Here is a 20,666-nt window from a genome sequence, read left to right on the forward strand (position 1 = left end):
ACTGAGAGGTATACTTCCCAGTGGATTGATAACAAAGTGTAGGGGAGGAGGAACTTGGGAATGACAAAAGGCTTACAGGAGCCAGTATAGAGTCAAGGTCATCCAGTGGGAAGTAATACATGATCTGAGATTCTAGACACTTGGGCTCTGGAACTTTAAAACTCTCATCTTCTCTCTGTGCCTCTGTCACATAGAAATATTAATACAATCTGACCAAGATGATGCCTGAAATCCTCTCCCATGCTTGAAACATCCTACAATTAATTCTCTTCATCTCATGGGGTTTTTGTGGAAACTAAATGTAATAGTGGATATAAAAGTTATTTTTACAACTTGAGAATATCTTAGTGTAATTTACCACAATGTTGCAAAATAATTCTTTCAATAAACCTGGAATTATTTTTTATTCCTATTACAAAAATGTTGGGTTAAGTTTAGCAGCTTATATAATTTCAGGTGGAAAACAAAAGGATTCAAAGATGGTAAAAAGATGCATTTAAGGAAATGAGTAGTTGACCTTCCTGGAAATCAATTTGGTAATATGTACTAAGACTTGAAGATTCATATCCTTTGACTCAGTAATCCTATTTCTAGAGAATCTAATCTAAAGAAATGTTAGAGACTCAACCAATATCTATGTATAAAAGTTATCTACTACAGTGGTATTTGTATATGGCATAGAGACATACAGTAAATACTGTTGGAAAAGAAGACATATTCATGCATATAAAAGACTTGAAAGAAACAAACCAAAATATTAACAGTTACTCTTGGTAATGGTATTCTTCTTCTCATTTTCTTATTCAAACATTTTAGTGTTAAACTTTACAATGGTAATGAATTCATATTATTTAAAAGTCATTAAAAATAAATTGTATAGAGCTGCTCACCTTCATCTAATTGTGGTGCTAACTCATTTTGTGTTTAATTCATTCTGATCAATAGCCAGCTTATCTCAATTGCTTTCATGATTTTCTTCCTGTTCTGCTAACCACAACACTCTGTGGGCCTTATATCATGCCTGTCATTTGCCAGCAGTCTACAGAGCACCCAGAGGGCTGATTTACCATCCAGTTTTAGACTGTCCACATATGATGGTCTTTCCTAGAATATCCCAAACATTCTTTCTTCACATGAAGTTCACAAGATACAAATCGGCCCAGGACTCATTTCTTTGAGAATAAAACCTACCAAGCAACACTCTTAAGTGTGGCTTGTTGGATTCTCCCTAAAAAGTTCTCAGGCAGAGGCATTCTCCACTCACATCAAATTTCCCATGAATGACTACAGAATAGCCTTTTACTCTGAAAAACCAAAGGTTTCAGAAATTAAAGATAATTCGCTAAACTCTAGATTGAATTTGCTCATATTTTGTTATGAAATGGAATCCAAATGAGTTACCTCTTACTAGATGGTAAGTCAAAAGATGTTCTATTATTTATTCATATAGCTCATCTTAAGTTAGCCTCAGCGTTTCTTCAATCAGCACAAATGAAGATGAAAACTTAAAGGGGCTATATCCCAAACACCCCATTAAATGATGTCATCTATCAAATGTACCCTTTTTGTTAAAAAAAAAAAACATAGAAGGTTAATAATCTAACAGAATCAGCCTGTTGCTCGTAATGCAGAGTGGAGGAGAGGGGGAGAGACACAGAGACAGAGAGATCAGCTAAAACCAAGTTATTCCCAACTGCTCAAAGTCAAAAAGCTCCAAGGAACAAACAATAGGATAAGAGGAAGCACTTAAAAGAATTCTTTCTTTTGCTAATCCTTCCAAGGAAATAATCTTTATCCAGAATCTTCCAGATTCAGTCCTGTACCATTCAGACTTTCAGAGTAAGCCTGTCAGTATCTTAATTGGCTTTTCCTCACCACCTCATCAATTTGTCACACAATTCTTACTCACTTTAGATCCAGCTATTTCTTCACACTTTTACACTGATTTGGAAACTGTCCTTCACACTTTGGTTGTACTCTCTACTCATGAAATGTCATCTGCATTAGGATGATTTAGTTTCATGAATGGATTTTCTCCCTGTGTGAATTTAGCCTTAGATGAGCCTCAGGCCTTGTATACTTCAATTCCAGACATTGTTGCAAGACAAGAGTTTGTGAGGCTGCTTCCATTTTCCTCTCTCTCTCTCTGCAAATATATATGCATATATATGCAAATATATATGCACATATGTATATGTGTGTGTGTGTGTGTGTATATATATATATATATATATATATATATATATATATATAATTTGTTTCCCCCTGTGTCAAAAATATCAGTGATGAAATATTGGTTATACTTGTATATGGTGTTTTCATAAACTTTAAATCTGAAACTCAGTCCAATCCTTGTCTCTGGTATCATTCTCTTCAATCATCTAAACTGCCTCAGGCAGGTGTGGGTTTATACAGAGACTACACACATGCCAGATATGATACTGTATGATTTGTCAAAACATTTCTATTACTGGTGACTCCATGAGAATTGGGTGTCTGGTGTTACTTGAAACTAGCTCAAAAAATTTTTTTTGTTTGTTTTAAATCTGTCTTTAGAACTATTCACGTGCATTCCCTCTTGATGGCTTTTGCCCAGTTTTCCACTTTAACTAGTCACATTTGTGACTGATTTGTAGAAGTTCTTCGATATGAGGTAATATTGTTTCTCTGTCATATGTTGCAATTATTTTTCCAGTCTGCCATTTCTTTTTGAATTTTACATGATTTTTGACATACAGGAATTTTTCTCCTTGTATAATCAAATTATTTTCAAACTTTTCAAGTTTTTTAGCCAAGAGTTTTAAAAGGTCACAGGTTTGGGGCACCTGGGTGGCTCAGTTGGTTGAGTATCCCACTCTTGGTTTCAGCTCAGGTCGTGACCTCATGGTTCATTGGATGAAGCCCCACATCCAGCTCACGCTGACAGTGTGGAGCCTGCTTGGGATTCTCTCTCACCTTTCTCTCTGTCCCTCCCCCACTCATGCTCACTGTCTGACTCTCTCAAAATAAATAAATAACCATAAATAAATAAATAAATAGTCACAAGTTCAGGGCAAAGACACATGCAAGACTCCCCCCAGTGAGGTGGAGCTCCAGGCTTTGAATGAAGCAGGTACCACTGCTCCCTACCACGTTGTTGAAACAACTGGGCAGGGGATCAGTCTGGAAGATCTGGTTGAATTTACACTCATCTTGAGGGTAAAAAGTCCATTCTGAAACTAGAGGAATAGAAATAGGATGAATACAGTGTGGGGAGGCACAGCAATGACACTTAATATGTGTGCTTATAAGAGTCACTTATGTGATTAGAAATTGGATGACTATTCTATAACCTTTTCCAAGTTCCTGGACTTTGGGTTGATTTCAGGGGATTTTTGGGGACCAATTCCTTCCCAGACCTGGGCAATCTGAATGATTCAGTGGCCAGGGTCCCCTGGGTGCAGGGGAATACTTTCAGTGGTCAGCAGTGTGGTAAGGAGGGGAAGGGGCCTGCCTCACCAGAACTACAACCAGTTCCCTGATAGATAACACTACTACACATCTACAGTGTGTTTCACCCTTTGCAAGGATCCTTCCTTCACCTGCAGTACCATGTTTGATTATTACAGCAACTCTGTGAAGCACGTGGGGTATATCAGAGAAGCGGTATACCTTTCTCTAGAAAGGGTATTTTCTAGAGAAAATATTTTCTATTTTCTAGAGAAAATATTTCTGTTTTCTAGAGAAAATACCCTTTCTATTTCTAGAGAAAATATTTCTATTTTCTAGAGAAAATACCCTTTCTAGAGAAAGGAGTAAATACAGTATCAAATTTAACTGACTTTCCAAACTTAAGTGAGTCTGTGATTGAGTTTCGAAGCAAGGTGAGGGGTACAGTCTACTGTGAAGCGGGCAGCGTGACCTAACAGAAGGTGTACAGGCAAAGAAAGTGGTCACATCTGGGATGAAATGTCAACTCAGCCACTTATTTGTTCTTTGGCCTCAGGCAAGTAACTTCTCCTCTGAGCTTCTATTTCTCATCTATAAGGAATAATGGTCTCGCAGGATTGATGTGAGGATTAAGTTATGGAATGCCCCAAATTCCTTAGTTCTCTTGTTGGTATTGTATATTTTTGAGTGCCACCTTGAAACTTGCATGGAAGGAGTAGTACATAAAGACACTCTCGAGAACTGGAAGAGCATGCAGAGCCCTGCACAGTGCCTGGTGCAGAGTGGGTGCTGCGAAAACCTAACTCCTCTTCTACTCTGCCAGCTCACAAACTCTGGAGAGCTAAGATGCACTTGGAAGCTTTCCTCTGAAGACTCCTTGTGTGGTTTATAATCCCACTCATCTAAAAGCCCTTTCCTGGGGCGCCTGGGTGGCGCAGTCGGTTAAGCGTCCGACTTCAGCCAGGTCACGATCTCACGGTCCGTGAGTTTGAGCCCCGCGTCGGGCTCTGGGCTGATGGCTCGGAGCCTGGAGCCTGTTTCCGATTCTGTGTCTCCCTCTCTCTCTGCCCCTCCCCCGTTCATGCTCTGTCTCTCTCTGTCCCGAAAACTAAATAAAAAACGTTGAAAAAAAAAAAATTAAAAAAAAAAATAAATAAATAAATAAAAGCCCTTTCCTATCATAACATTTAGAGTGCTGCTGGCAATGAGGATTAGGATTCATCAAAAAATTCAATTATTTGCCCAGTAGGGCTTTGTGTAAATAGGCTTGATTAGTGTTTGCAATAGCCCATATGTAAATGTAAAAGATCTTGAAAGAGGGTTATTAGAACAGAAGAATCCCGCAACAGGCCTCAGAAGAGAGCTTAGTGTCATGGCTAAGAGTAGGAGTTAGCAAACGACAGTCCTGAGGCCAAATCCAGCCCACCACCTGTTTTTGTATATAAAGTTTTATTGGAACACAGCCACTCCCATTTGTTTACATGGCTACTATGGCTGCTTTCTTTACAATAATAGCAGGTTGAATAGTTGCAACAGAGACTGTAGGCCTCACAAAGCCAAAAATATTTACTCTCTGACTCTTACAGTAAACGTTTACCAACACCTGGCTAAGAGCTGCTACTTTCAGGCTATGTGACCTTAGACAAATAATTTATACTTATAATGCCTCTGCGGGATTCCCTATCTGTGGGATAATAGTAGTAATTGAACAAGATAATCCACGTTAAAAACCTTGCATGTGGTGAATCCTCAGTTAATTATAGCCATTATTTTACTATTAGTAGCATTGATTTATAGCAAAGCCCTTTGTGTAAAACTCACAATGACCCAGGAATAAAAACCTGCTTGTTCAACCCCAGTTTCAAAGACCACCCCCCCCACCCACTGCAGATATCAACAGCACCTAAAATAGTCACCTTTTCCTGCCACAATGGCTTTCTAAACATCAGCCATTTCGATGTCATTAGCTCAGCTTCTGGGATATTAAAAGCATTACTCTACCTTTCCTCCACACTTAATACAGACATTTGGATTAGTGTCATTGAATATTTTCCAATAACCTGTGTATCCTATATGGGGCAGGGGAAATTGGATGAGGCATTTTAATGGAATTAAATGTCAATAGTATCAGCTGTTTCTTTCTAAAAATATGAGCTGGATATTCTAAAAGGTGTGAACTCCCAATCAAAGTACAAGGGAAGACTCTGCACTTAGTCATTTATTGTACAAAAACAAAAAAATATTTTTTTTCAAAGACAACCAAACTTGACAAATGGCATTAAAAGTCACTAGGGAAGCTGAAAAAACAGCAGCTCCACTTTGCTTCCTAAATATAATGGGAAATGATTTCTCAATGTAAAGAAGAAGTCTTATCCTACAGTCCAATCAGCATATGGAGGTGATTTCCAAGAGAGAAGTGAGAAAAAAAAAAATCCCACAGCTCAACCTTTCAAAAGTATCATAGTCATGCAGGGAGAAAACCTTCTTGAGCTCCTTCCTCATTGTCAAGCTTTGCAGGTTAGCAGAGCCAAGAAGAGCCATCCCTTAGTGGGGACCATATCTGCAGCCCAGGTTCTTAGCAGGTAGTAAGGCAGGACCTTGGGGGTAGGTTGGGGCTTGGGAGGAAAAAAAGTGGTGGGGAAGATTCTCTAGTCTAAAACTCATATGTACTCAAATGGTGCACTGGTGGTACCCCACCACCACCAGTACAGCATGACGTGCTCAGGATGTTTCCCTTTGTGGATTACGTGGACTCCAAAATGGCCATTGCATGGGTTATGCCTCATCAACTCAGCCTTGTCTAGAGAAGAATCTTATTACCCATAGACCCATTTCTAGTAGCCTCATTATGTGGCAGAAAGAGGATGTCACAGGGCTTCTTCCATCAGAATCCTTCCTCTACCACCCTACGCCCACTCACCTTTCCCTTATTGTATACATTCTTTCATTTATACTCAACAGAGCTTTATCGCAAACCTCCCTCAAGTAATTCTTAATCTTGGGTGGCTGTAAGAATCACCTACAGAGCTCTTGAAATACACCAATGCTGGGCCCCCACCTCCAGAGATCCTGGTGTAATTTAGATCTGGGGAGGGGTCTAGGCATGGCATTGTTTTTAGGTGTTGGGAGTGGGTGGGTATTGTACATTTAAAAGTTCCCAAGTGATTCCAACGTGCTAACCTACTATGGGCAGGGTACTCTTCTAGGTGGGTACAACAGTGAATAGAATAGGCAAGGACCTAGTCTCATGGAGTTTATGGTCCAGTGGAGCAAAACAGAGAATAAATAAATGAATGGCAAAGATTTTTTTCTGATAGTACACTGGAAAATAAAGCTTGGGGCTGTGAAAAGCTGGAGGATGGGAGATCATGTAACTTTAAATGATGCAGGCACCATCACTGTGGGGTCATACTTTACTTCTTTGCTTGTATTAAGCTCTGTTGGCACTCAGGGCTAGGGACAGGGCTGTGGTTACATGTCTTCTTCTTGTTCAGGACAAGTGGTGTCACTGTGTCCCCTGAGCCCAGTTTTTATAGACTGACTCACCATTGGAGACACTCTCTGGATAGCCCAGGTCCATTACTATAACCAGAAGCAGCCTCACAGGGCATACCTTCTCCTCAGTTACTTACTGACAGCATTCCCCCTCCTTCTTTCCCCTTCCACCCTCTATTAATTCATGGCTCCACTTTGAAGTGATATCCTATCATCAGCATCACTTATTGAACACAACTTGCTGACTTTATAATAATGATAATACTAAAAGCAGATTGAACTACACTTATTATTGGCAGGCTCTCTACAAGATACGTGATCTCATTCAATTCACTACTAAGGTAGGCAACATCAGCCCATTTCATAAATGTGGAAACCAAGAACGCTGAATGGTTAAGAAACTTACAATGTGGCTTATGTTTTAGACTTTTTACGTCCCTCCAACTCAGACAATCTGTGATCCTGCCGACTCTAGCTTGTTTCCTCAACTAGGTGGCAAGCTCCCAAAAGAAAGGCACTGCATCTTATATATCTTTGCAGAAGAGTCCCTTCTTTCCTCACCCCCATGGGCCTTGCCTGAGGTGAGCAACAGACACATCAGAGATCAATTTATGGAGGCAGCCTGGAGGTCACTCCTGAGCCCTTGAGGCCTCAAGGAATCGTGTGAGTCCTGCAAGCCCCAGTGTTGCTGCTCATAAGCTTTGACTCTGTTCTTTTCTGTCAAGACTGCCTGGTAGGTTTTTACTAAACAACACCGAGACTCCTCAGAGTGCCCCCAAAGTAACTCACAGACATTTATGAATGGGTCCTGTGGGCATCTTCCCCAAGGTCTGTCCCAAAAGACAATTATTTCATGTTCCCTATCATTTTTATTTGCTTGTTTTGCTAATAAAAATTTTTTAAAATAGAGATTAATACACCAAATAACAAAGCCATTGCAATTTCTTATACTAGGGATTGTTATTGTATAATACACACTCATGCCAATGTTTTAAGGGATTAGGAGGACTTTATCTTTGAAGAGAATTCCCCATTTTTTTCTGGCTTTACTGAGGTAAAATTGGCAAACAAAATTCTAAAATATTTAAACAATGTGATGACTGGATGCACATATACATTGTGAAAGGATTCCCCCCAACTAGTTAACTAACACATGCATTACCCCACATATTTATGCCCCCCCCCCTCTTTTTTTGGTGAGTACATTTAAGTTTTACTCTTTTAGAAAATTTCAAATACACAGTACAGTGTTATCAGGTATAGACACCATGTTTTACATTAGATGCTCAGATTTTTCATCTCATAACTGAAAGTTTATACACTTTTATCAGGCTCCCTCTATTTCCCCTACACCCCAGCCCCTGGCAACCACTTCTTCACTCTCTGTTTGTATGAGTTCAATTTTTTTTCTTTAGATTTCCACATGCGAATGATATCATGCAGTATTTATCTTATTTCACTTAGCATAATGCACTCAAGGTGCATTTATGTTGTCACAAATGCCAGGATTCCTTCTTTTTTAAGGCTGAATAATATTCTACTGTATATATGTTCTTGAGTCATTCATCCATTGACAGACACTTGGGTTGTTTCCACCTCTTGACTATTGTGAATTATGCTGCAGTAAATATGGGAGTGTAGTTACTCTTCAAGATAATGTTTTTTTTTTCCTTTGGGTATATACTCAGAAGTGGAATTGCTGATCATATGGTAGTTCTATTTTTAATTTCTTGAGGAACCTCCATACATATTTCCATAATGGCTATATTTGTTAATATAACACACAAAATTTAACAACTTGTATAAAATATAGCTTTGCATGGCTTGTGGGTGTATGCATGCATATATGTGTATGTTTCAGACAGAAAGAAAGCCAGTATATTAATGTGGTGATATCTCATTGAAGAAAAATTAAAATAGAAAAGTGAGAAATTACAATGAACTTCAGTTCTGAATTTGGAACCCCCTCCCTGTGCTGATGTCCTTTTTGTTTTTCACAGTTGAAGTGTCCAAGGAAGAATACAAAACTGTCCATGACATAAGTCCAGTGATTATTTCCAATTCATAGAAGAGTAACTAAATCCCCAAAGGCTTAATCAAAGATGCTGTTTTCCCCTCTTCCCCCTCCTTTCTTTCTTTGCATTCAGTGGAAGACCAGGAATGCCACCCTCTAAGTAGAGTATTGGGCTGGCTTCATCCACTGTGGCAGCCCAGCTCAACAGAGGAGCTCGACAGCAGATCTGTGGCCCTTCACCCAAACGGAGTGTTTTAACTGGCCTTTGTAGTCCTCATGAGGCAGGGAGAAATGGGCTCCAAGAGTCCTCATCTCACATCCTCCTGATGCTGAAACCTAGATTTAAAGGCCTGGAGAGTGATCTCCAATGCCCGCAAATGCTCTGTCAATAATGTGTGACTTCAACACAATGATCACAGCAACAATCCACAATGACAATGTTTGCTGCTGCAACTTTCTCCAACTGGCAAATTCATACTGATTCTGAATTGGCAGCCTATGGGAATACTAACTTACTAGACAGAAATACAGCCTAAATTCACATGTCCTCTTAAAGCCATAGACAAACGTGTTTTAAAAACCAGACACAGGAGTGCCTGCGTGGCTCAGTTGGTTAAGTGTCCGACTTCGCCTCAGGTCATGATCTCACAGTTTGTGAGTTTGAGCTCCGGGTAGGCTCTGTGCTGACAGCTCAGAGCCTGGAGGCTGCGTTGGATTCTGTGTCTCTCTCTCTCTGCCCCTCCCCCACTTGCACTCTGTGTCTCTTTCTCTCAAAAATGAATAAACATTAAAAAATTGAAAAAAAAATTTCTTTAAAAAGTAGATACAGCAGTGCATAGTAAGAATCCCAACCAGGTAAGAGCTCTGTATTAAGTAATTTCATGGCAATCACTACCATGCAAGGCACAATGGCAGACAGAAGAGTACGGATCCAGGCCGAAGGGAGCTTATGGGTAAACAAAACCTAAGCATGAAAGAACCAGAGTGCAATAAGCAAAGAAAAAAACCTGTATTTAACTCAGGATTGAGCGGGGCGATACAATAGGATGTGAAAGAAGGGGAAAGTAACTGGGCATAAGAGTAGGGTGGAAAGGTTTCCAGGAAGAAGCTGAACTTAACTTCAGCCTGGAAGGATGGAATGGATCAATGGAAAGAATATTCCTGCATGGCAGATCAGTCTAAACAAAGACAGAGAGGGAGAAATCAGTTTGCTCCATGTACAGAATAGTGAAAGCCTGGTCTCACAGGGGTTGAGACGATTTTAGTGAGAAGGGGAATTGTGTTGGATCTGTTCTAAAGGACCTGAGAGTCAGGGAGAAGAGTTTACATTGCTCTGTGCGTCAGGTGGGGACTGTGTTTAGTTATAAGCCATAGAACTCTGAATACATTTTCTTAACCAAGTAAAGGATTCATTTTATCTAATAACAAGATAGCCAGCAAGAGAGTATGAGTTTCATGCTGAAAATTTCCCTCTTCCCCTCTACTACACTCTGTGGAAAGCATTGTCATTAACCTGGTTGCTCCATGGTTGCAATATGACTATTGTACTTCCAGTCTCCTATCCACATTCCAGGCAGAAAAAAGAAAAAAAGGAAAAGATAAAGCAAGTGGTTTCCACATTAGAAATGCAAAAGTGTTTCTCTGAAATCCCTAGCAGCTGGCTGCTTATATCTCACTGGTCAGAACTGTGGTACAAGGCAACCCCTAACTGAAGGGGTTAGTCTGACAAGACTAGTGTTTTGGCTGGGCACATTGTCAACACAAGCAAAAACCTGTATTTCCTTTAGAAATCCTTTCTAAAGGAAGGAGGAGGAATGAATATTGAAATAGCAATTAGCAAATTCTACACACTATGTATAGCAGTATCTATATTCTACTGTTGTAAGGTTCCTGAACAGTGTTGTCTCAGAAAAAGTGATGACTTTTTAGAAGATGGATGTGACATTGGTATTCAAGAAATTTTTAAAGATGGAGAAAAAAGGTCTGAAAGATTGGATGGAAACTGTTGAAAGTAACCTAGGAGTAAAGTGGGCACTTGAACTACAGTCCTAGATCTAGGAACAGAAACAAAGAAGCTAAGAGTCATTTCTAAGGAATAGTGAACAAGATTTTCTAATAATCACCCCAAAATGCATGGTCCATGTGCAAGGTGTTGGCAGGGTGGCTTCTTGGTTTCCTCCCTCCCTCCTTCCTTCACTTCCTCCCTTTCTTCCTTATTTTTTTTACATAAAGTTAGCATTTAGGATGTATGGGAGAAAACTTATTAAATGGAGAAATTAACAAAGAAAAATGCTAGAAAGAGATATATTGAGGCAATTACAAATCCTGGAGTATTATTACATTTTAAAGTAATAAGCACCCAAGGTATGCAAAAGAAATGAGTTATAATCAAAGTTATGGATTCTAATATGAATGTACTCCTTCCTGGGAATGTAAATAAGTATTGCTCTCCAGGACGACTCTCTAAATGACAACACATAACAGATTATTAGAACAGATTAGAATATAAAATACATTTGTGATTAAAAAGCAAGATGAACCAGATCTGAAAACAAATTGTTTCTTTTGATGACTAATTCTAAACAGTAACAAAGCGTTCTGCCTATTTGTTAGAAGGGAGGTAGAAGGGAAAGAGTACAAGGAAAGAATTCCACGACTTCTCTGTGGTTTTATCTACTTGTTTGTGCTAACAAACAGAACAAGATAATTTTACGACTAGAAAACTATTACAATTTGAAATTTTATCACTTAAATATGTTAATAAGTCCCGGTAATTTCACAAAGCAGTGAAGACTCAGAAAAGTTTAGGAATTAGTCTGGACTACAAGGGGATGACAGTGTTGTGGGGAAGCAGGTCACTGGAGGCACAAACCAGGGGAGTTGAGAGGAAGAAGGCACTAATTCTCTCTGAGGGCTAGAGCATGCCTGTGCTTTGACATTTTATGATTCTGCAGTGGCATAAATAGGATTTGACTTTTACCCTGGAAGCTTTTACACAACTTAATTACACAGTAATTACCGGGGGAGGACCTGACATTGCCCCAAATCGAAGGGTCTCACCCTTAGCATCCCAAAGTTGCTTCTCAGCACTGGGGAAGGAGCCTGGAAAAACTCAGGGATGGGAGGAATGGAGAAACTGGATTAGTCGTATTTGCAGTGTGTGACTCTGTAATTACTGTGAATCTTCACATCAAACTCATCTTTATCTGAACTTCCAAGGTTGAATGTAATTTATTTTTGTCTTATATACACCTGCTTTTCTTGGTGCAGCTAATTAAAGGTCAGCCCACTTTTCAAGTCACCAAAGTCTTCATCTGCTCTGCAGGATACATGATAGGGAAGGCTGGGGCACTGGTTGGGGAGAGGGAAGGTTTTCCTCACATCCACAGATACTCCTTCATCTGTTTCATGTTACTCTAACTGAAGTTTTAATGATAAAAAAGGAAATAGAGGAATATCTTCAAAGAAAATATTTTTTAAAGTTTTTACTTAAATTCTAGCTAATTGACATACACTGTAACATTAGTTTCAGAAGTAGAATTTAATGATTCATCACTTACATCAGAACACCCAATGCTCATCACAAGCGCCCTCCTTAATACCCATCACCCATTTGGCCCATCCCCCACCCACTTCTCCTCCAGCAACCCTCAAGTCTGTTCTTTCTAGTTAAGAGTCTCTTATGGTTTGCCTCCCTCTTTTTTCCCCTTCGTCTATATTCATCTGCTTCATTTCTTTAACTCCTAATATGAGTGAATTCATATGGTATTTGTCTTCATCCAACTGACTAATTTCGCTTAGGAAAATACACTTTAGCTCCAACCACATCATTGCAAATGGCAATATTTCATTCTTTTTTATGGCTAATATTCCATTGTGTGTGTGTGTGTGTGTGTGTGTACACACCATATCTTCTTTATCCATTCATCAATCATCAGACATTTGGGCTTTTTCCATAATTTGGCTATAGTTGATAATGCTGCTATAAACATCGGGGTGCATGTGCCGATGTTTTTTTCATTGGTATTTTTGTATCCTTTGGGTAAATATCGAGTAGTGCAACTGCTGGGTCGTAGGGTAGTTCTACTTTTAACTTTTTGAGGAACCTCTATACTGTTTTCCAGAGTGGCTGCACCAGTTTGCATTGCCACCAACAGTATAAGAGGGTTTCCCTTGAAAGAAAATATTTTTTAAGATTGGAGCAGCTGGGTGGCTCCATCAGTTGAGCATCCAACTGCGGCTCAGGGCATGATCTCACGGTTTGTGAGTTCAAGTCCCATATCAGGCTCACTGCTGTCAGTGCGGAGCCCACTTTGGATCCTCTGTCCCCTACTCTCTCTCTGCCCCACCCCCACTCATGGGCTCTCTCTCTCAAAAATAAACATTTAAAAAATAAATAAATAAGAATAAATTTTATTTATTTTGAGAGAGAGAGAGAGAAAGAGAGAGAGATGGAGATGGAGACAGAGTGAGCAGGGCAGGGGCAAGAGACAGCAGGAGAAAGAATCTGTGTACTGTCAGTGCAGAGCCCGATGCAGGGCTCAATCCCACAAACCTTGAGATCATGACCTGAGCCAGAATCAAGAGTTGGACACTTAACCAACTGAGCCGCCCAGGCATCCCTTGAAAGAAAATGTCATTCGGCTTCTTGTTCTCTCATCAGCTAATCAACCTGCCAGTCCAAGGATCCTCCATTGTAGCTCCTAGAATATTTTCCTCCACATATATCTGTCAGTTTCTTCTCCCAGATAGTGAGTACTTTTAAGTTAGCATTTGGTTTATTAGACATCATCCTCTGGCTCCCACATAGTGCAGGCACATAGGAAGCACCTGAAGCAGTTTGCTGAGTGACACCTTCAAGAAGGCTTCTCCAAGTCTGAGTCTTTGCAGTTGCTTTATTTGCCTGGGTCAAAAAGATGCATGCCCAAATATAAACCAGGGTTAACTATTCCAGGGGCACCAGGGATCTTGGGTAGAAAACTTGAAGAGTCCAAAGAAATGTTTCAAAATAATTCTTCAGCACTCAAAAAGAAGGGGATCCCAAGTCTAATTTTGTCTGAATGTCTGCTGTTTCAAAATCAATATGTATTTTTATTTTATTAATGCAAGTATTTGAATAGCTAAGTCAGTCACATTGTGCAAAAATATAGTTGAAGGGTATATAATTAAAAGTTTCCTCTCCACCCAGAGAACCTTACACCCACAGGGCACCGTCCTACAGATTATGACGGCAATGCTCCATCCTGAATTGGTAACTCGAATGCTGGATTCCCAACCCTTCCTCTACCAGCTATACAGTCTTCCTCCTCAGAGGCAACAAGTATTACCAGATTCTTGTATTTCCTTCAAGAGACAGGATATAGGTACAAGTACATGAGGTGATAAATGTATATACTGCATTTTCCAAGAATGCTTTTAGTGAGCAGAATCAACAGAAAAATCAACATGAAGCAGGGCAATGAGAAGACCTTGAACTAAAAAGTGTGAGGGGAAAACTGGTATCCAGGATGCAAAGCGATCACTCATCAGAAGATGGAAATAGAGCAGGATTTTTTTTCCACATAAAAAGAAAAAGAAAAGGTGAAATCAAAGACCCCTCTTCCCATTAGGATAGGCATTTCCACGAGACTAATGGGCATTTGCCCAGAGAATCATGGGGGAACTTGCAATTGTGGAAAAACTGAGAGAAATTCTTATGCCCCCTCCTTTCTAGGATATTGTTTGTTAGAATGTGGGCATGTTCTACTCTATGGTGACACATACCCTCTGTAGCATTTGATCAATGGGCATTTCCAGAGCCCTCCCAAATTCATTCATATTATTTCAGTGTCACCTTCCAGGTCAAAGGAATATGGTGCACATAGGCTAAGGATGGCATAAAAGGATGAAGCAAGGGGGGACCATGCTTTCTGAAAAGCAAAACTCTAGTCATTGCTACACCTTAGCTAAACCACCTTCCTCACCACAGTTGTTCTTGGCAGCTTATTGATGTGAAGTTCACCTGGGCTGGACTTAGGCCAGGGCAAGTCAACCAGTTATTCCTTCTTTCAGGTAACATCAAAAATCTGCTTGGAATCAGGGAAGAAGAGCAAGCTAGAGCATGGGACTTGTCTGATAAATTCCCACACAATCGCTGGATCCCAACAATAGATAAGGTACCAGGCAAGTTTCTGACTCTCTGACCAGATTGTGTTAGAAATATAAAATACCTACCTACACAGAAAGCTGACTAGCAGCACAGGAACTAGTCAATGAGTAAAACATCAGACAAATGTGATAAATATCAGAGAAGTGAGGAATTTTCTTCCAGCTCTGCTAGAAAGGAAAGTTTCACCTGTAAGTCTCCATAAAGCCGCCAGTAGGTGAGGTTCTCTCTGCCTCCTGTAGAGCACTCAGTTAACCACTCTTAGAAGAAACGGTTCATTCACAAGAGTTACCTACGGACCCGAATGTCGATACCAATCTATTGACTTACAAAGGGTAGAAATATATTTCCTTTTTTTTAAATTTTTTTATAACGTTTATTTATTTTTGAGACAGAGAGAGAGTGTGAATGGGGGAGGGTCAGGGAGAGAGGGAGACACAGAATCCGAAACAGGCTCCAGGCTCTGAGCTGTCAGCACAGAGCCTGACGCGGGGTTTGAACTCACGCACCACGAGATCATGACCTGAGCCGAAGTCGGCCGCTCAACCGACTGAGCCACCCAGGCGCCCCGAAATATATTTCCTAATGACCAGACTGATCTTGTCCACTGACGGTAGACTTTACATTTCAAAAATGTTGGAGAAATTACAGAAGATTCTTTACTGAATATGCAATCAGGGCCACAGATTAGACCTTGAAGGATAACTTAAAACACCGTCTGTGCCCCTATAATATTCTTGCTGAATAGCATACAAAACAAAACAAAGTAAAAAAAAACTGGTATATTGGCCATATTCTGAGTCTCCCCTTTGGAAAGAGCAGTAACTAAGATCATCAAATACTTACAACAAAGCTCCCCTCTTCATATACCATATGCATGTTATTAGATGCATTACAAAGATAAGACTTGATTAGAGGGTGGAATCTGGTTTCCTTGACTATTGTTGAATATTTCTCAAATATCCTCCATTACTCTTTTTTATAATAATGCGCAGAGCAGCATTTTTTGGCATTTTCAAAAAATATTTTTAAGCTTATTTTTAAATTACATACAGTAAAATTCATTTGAGTTTTAGGAGTTTTGACAAATACATAGTTGTGTAACCAGCACCACAATCAAGGTACAAAACAGTTCTTCCCTCCCCTCTCCCAAAAATACTGCTTCAAGTTCTACTTTGAAGATAGGTTCCTTCTCCATCAATGGCTAATCTCATTTATTACATGTTAATTCTTACCACTTTTGATGCCAGGTGGTCATATTTTCTGGCATTAACTACCCATTCTAAGGCCTACCTAACCAAATATGCTGTCATTCCCCAGAGACAGACAAAATGAAGCTTTCTAACATTCATGTGTATATTTGCTTAGCTAAGAGTAGGTATATCAAGTGTACTCGACCTATGATCATAAAAGCAAAAAAAAAAAAAAAAAAATTGACATGTATTCTAAAGACATTTCCCCCAAAAGAAAGTAGGAGAAAATTTTTAACATTCTAGTTAGGGCCCGATCCACAAGAGATATATTAGCTCTGAGGGCTGGGACAGAGAACTGCTAAGTCACATCTCCAATTCATTTCCTTCCTTTAAATGGGTCACGAGGGCAGAGATAACCCCAACACCCTAGCAGCTGTCCCAGGGCTCAAGTAATTATATTCATTCCTGCTTTCCAGAAACTTGACCTAGGCATTGAACACTTTCTTAACTGAAACCCACATCTATTTATTTATTTATTTGTCCCACATCTATTTAATCTATGCAAGTTAGTACCAGACTTTGTTGTCGTTATTTTAATAAGGCCTCTTTAAAAAATACATGTGTGTGTGTGGGGTAATATATGCAAAACTAGCATGGACAATTTAAACATTGTAAAACTAAATTTGAGGGGTGCCTGGGGGCTCAGTTGGTTGGGCATCTGACTTCAGCTCAGGTCATGATCTCAAGGCTCGTGGGTTCAAGCCCCATGTTGGGCTCTGTGCTGACAGCTCAGAGCCTGGAGCCTGCTTCGGATTTTGTGTCTCCCTCTCTTTCTGCCCCTTCCCCACTCATGCTCTGTCTCTCTCAAAAATAAACATTTAAAAAAAGAAAAACTAAACTGGACTTTAACTATGTAATGTCTTGGTGATATATTTAGGAACTTAAAAAAATAAACTATGTGAGTTTGATTGACTATTTCACATGTAGACAGGTCTCATTACCAATGAATATTTTCTGACTCCCTAGAAGACTCAGCTCATGCTATGGGTTGATGGATTACTTTTTATAACAAAATAGGAGGAACTCGGGTTTATAAATTAAATAAGGGCCACAAGGGCATCCAGAAGGGGCTACCTGGGGTCTGGCTACCAGGTATCTAACTACCTTTTCTTGTCAATCCTACAATCCAGGGAGTGACATGGCTGACCATTCACTTCTTTAGAACATATCGTCCAATCTAGCATCTGCATACACAGATCCTTCTATTCATGCCAATTACAGCAAAATAAGATTGACTCATTATTTGCCAAATATATGCAGGTGAAGAAATTAGCAATATAACTATGTACATATTAAGACAATGGGGTTCAATCATTAGAATGTTTAATTTCAAGACTCAAAGTCTCCCTTTGTTACCAAAAATTCACAAAGAACCAGGTGATCCAATAAAATCCCACGGTGGAGGAATGTTGTAACATTCCTCCCACATGGACAGAGAGAGGTTAGTTGTCAGTCCATGCATCTGCCATCCCGCCTTCCTGTTACCTTCCCACAACTCCCTACCCCTTTGTTTCTCTTAGCACTGCTCTTTATTCTGAAATGTCCCCTCAACTCCCATCTCCTCCCTGCTTCCATCTTTGTTGAGAGCAGAGCTCCAGGGCAGACCACATAAGAAAGTGCCACTCTCTCAAATTAAAAGGGAAGCCAGTGTCTCCAGTAGCAAAATGTAACATTTTCCAACGAAACGTGGAAATCTTCAAGGAATAAAGAACACAAGAGAATATTACTTCATGAATTTCAAGATGAACAAAAATCAGTGTTATGGAGTCAAGATAATAGATCTGACTCTGGCATGCTGACTCACCATGACTCTTCTGATAGCATTTACTGGAATGACCTTCGATTTGAATGAGAACCACAAAATACCAGTAATTTTATCTGGGGAATATTTATATTTTTGTGCAGTAGGTGAATTCCTGATTAAAGGGCATTATTAGAAGCATTTTTTTTCCTCCAAACTAAATGCAGTTTCATCTTAGGCTTTGCATTTCTAATTGGTCTTTATGGTTCAAAAGAAGATTTTATTTTTAACATCTTTTCATTCTCTATTTCCTCACAACTAACTCTTGTGGATGATACCTGTTAAAGAAGAAATCTTGAGTCCCAGATGCCTCTAACACAGATCGACACAATATATTCCTCCCCAAGCTATGTGCTTCTGACTTACAGCCTATTTGCTATGGTGATTGAGTATACAAGGAAGAAAGTCAGGAACATTCTCTGACCATAGCAATTCATTATTCTAAGCCTGCACCCTTACCTCATAGTACACAAAGTGGACTGCTACTAACTTTTCAAACATCTCCTTTGGGTAGAAGAGTGCAGGGTGACTACCTAGTCTTGATCTGTGTTTCCCAGTCTTGATCCAAGGGTCTTTGTATCCACTATTTCCCATTGGACTTTCAGGCATCTGTTTTCTGAGTGGTTTGCAGAACTTTGTGGCACTTTGAAGATGGCTCCCTAGCATTATTTTCCATGTATTTCCCATCTTGGATATAGCCAGGGTTTATGGTTTACCGTGATTTGAGGGACAGTTCAGAGAAAGGAGCCCTTGAAAACTCAGGGGGATAAACAACAGTGCACACAAGGTGTACATATCGAGTTCTTCCCACAATAGCTACCTGAGAGTTTATGAGTGTGCTCATGCTCTGATGAGGGATGTTTCAAAAAGTCACCTGCAGTCTAAATAAAGTGAGATAAAATGATACACTTAAAAGTTCCAGGTGGAGACTTTAAAAACAAGAACTTTTCATTCCTTCTCTCATCCCATAGCAGTTTACTGAGCCTCTGCTCTGCAAAAAATCCCACTTTGGAGGAATGTTATAACAAGAACCTCTCATATGGACACAGAGAGGTTAGCTGTCAGTCCATGATGGACACTGGAAAGGCAGCAGTAAACAAAACAGACCCAGCCCATGCCCTCACACTCCAGCGGGAGTCTCAAGAGTCAGTTTGCCAGTATTGACTCAGCACCATCCTTGTATTGGAGACTTAGGGTTTGACAAACAGGTCCTCCTGTCCCTGGGAAGGTGACCTCTGATCTTATACTGGGGCGATACTTCAGGGTCCCACAGACTGGCTGAAGTAGCTCAGGAGACCACTCAATCCCTTCTGTCCCCACTCACCATCTGTTATCAATGTAAGCTCAGGGCTATCTCCCCAGTAGAAAAAAGATCCACAGAGAAGAGATGGGGGAATATTCTCAAACTAGAAGGTTGATCTCCACACTGAGGGAACACACACTTCCTGGCCTCACCCAATGGCCTCCTTTAGCCTGGTTCACATTCACTGCTGTGACAAGACCAACTCAGTGCAAATGGGTCAAGTCTTGGTTTTGACCTGCAAAGCAGAGACCCAGATGTGGACAAGAGCTTCAGCTTGGAAAAGAGAGATGCTGTCAGTCAGTGTCTATCTACTGATCCCAGTAGCTGTCCTCCCCTCCTGTCCACTCTTTCTTAGCCTCACGAGCACCACACTGACTAGTATTTAACACACTTTCACATACATGCTCTGTTTTAAGTCTCTAAAAACCCAGGGGAGGATATCCCAACCCCATGGATGAGGAAACCAAGCCCCAAAATTAACTTGCTCAGTTTCTCAAAACTGCTAACACAAAGAATTCAAACCCAGATACCCTCAGCCTCCAAAGCAAGGCTCCCGATATCCCTGCTATTTTACAATTTCAGTTCTTCTTCTTTGAATATTGTCTTGCTCATCCCGGTGGGGAACTGTCTTATAACATGCAATTTTCTGGGAGAAGTCACAGGTTACTGGCCAGGGGAGGGCCCGCAGCCCCCCTACCCTCTGTCCTTGGTCAAGATTACTGCTGCTCTCAGATCTCTCTTGCCTCCTGCATGGGAATCCCTATGTGCCATGAATGTCTGTGGGCCTATTTTTAGAAATAGAGGGAAGCATGCGGGTGGCACACAGTGAGGTTTTCTAGGAGTTTGTTAATATTTTTGTAGAGTCCACTGGGAGTTTTAAGTTGATTGATTTCAAGATAGATTACCTCCCAAGGATGACATCCTTTCCCTGCTCTTCCGTTCAACCCTCCCCATCCCCATTGAGTTTGCTTTTTTGTGTTTTTCTTTTACACCCTAGGGCTTCTCCTTAGCACCCTGTGCTCAGAAGACAGGGGTATTAATAACTAGCAGCAGCTACACCTGATTTATTTCTCAAGAATGCCGAGAGGAAGCAGATCTAGTTCTCCTTGACTTCTGTAGAGATTGGTAGCGTCCCTTAAGACCTTTTTGTAGAGGGGACTGCTGTTTTAAAGATCTGGAAAAGATGTCCATGGATGGATCTCAATGCCTTTTTAAAGCTCCTGAGT

At 40.3% G+C, this 20,666-nt stretch overlaps 1 protein-coding gene across 5 annotated transcripts in view; it reads left to right on the forward strand.

Annotated features, from left to right (window-relative positions):
- ZNF366 (zinc finger protein 366) overlaps positions 1 to 20,666 on the forward strand; it is a 73,111-nt gene that overhangs the window by 27,083 nt on the left and 25,362 nt on the right. For 2 of the 5 annotated variants that reach the window (XM_058729991.1, XM_058730000.1), the window contains exon 2: positions 14,990 to 15,093. The exons of the other annotated variants lie outside the window; for them this stretch is intronic. The gene's annotated coding sequence lies outside the window, so the exon portion shown is untranslated. The remainder of the gene's footprint in view (positions 1 to 14,989; positions 15,094 to 20,666) is intronic. 5 annotated transcript variants of the gene reach the window in all.

The sequence above is a fragment of the Neofelis nebulosa genome, chromosome 1, assembly GCF_028018385.1.
Source record: "Neofelis nebulosa isolate mNeoNeb1 chromosome 1, mNeoNeb1.pri, whole genome shotgun sequence".
NCBI lineage: Eukaryota > Metazoa > Chordata > Mammalia > Carnivora > Felidae > Neofelis > Neofelis nebulosa.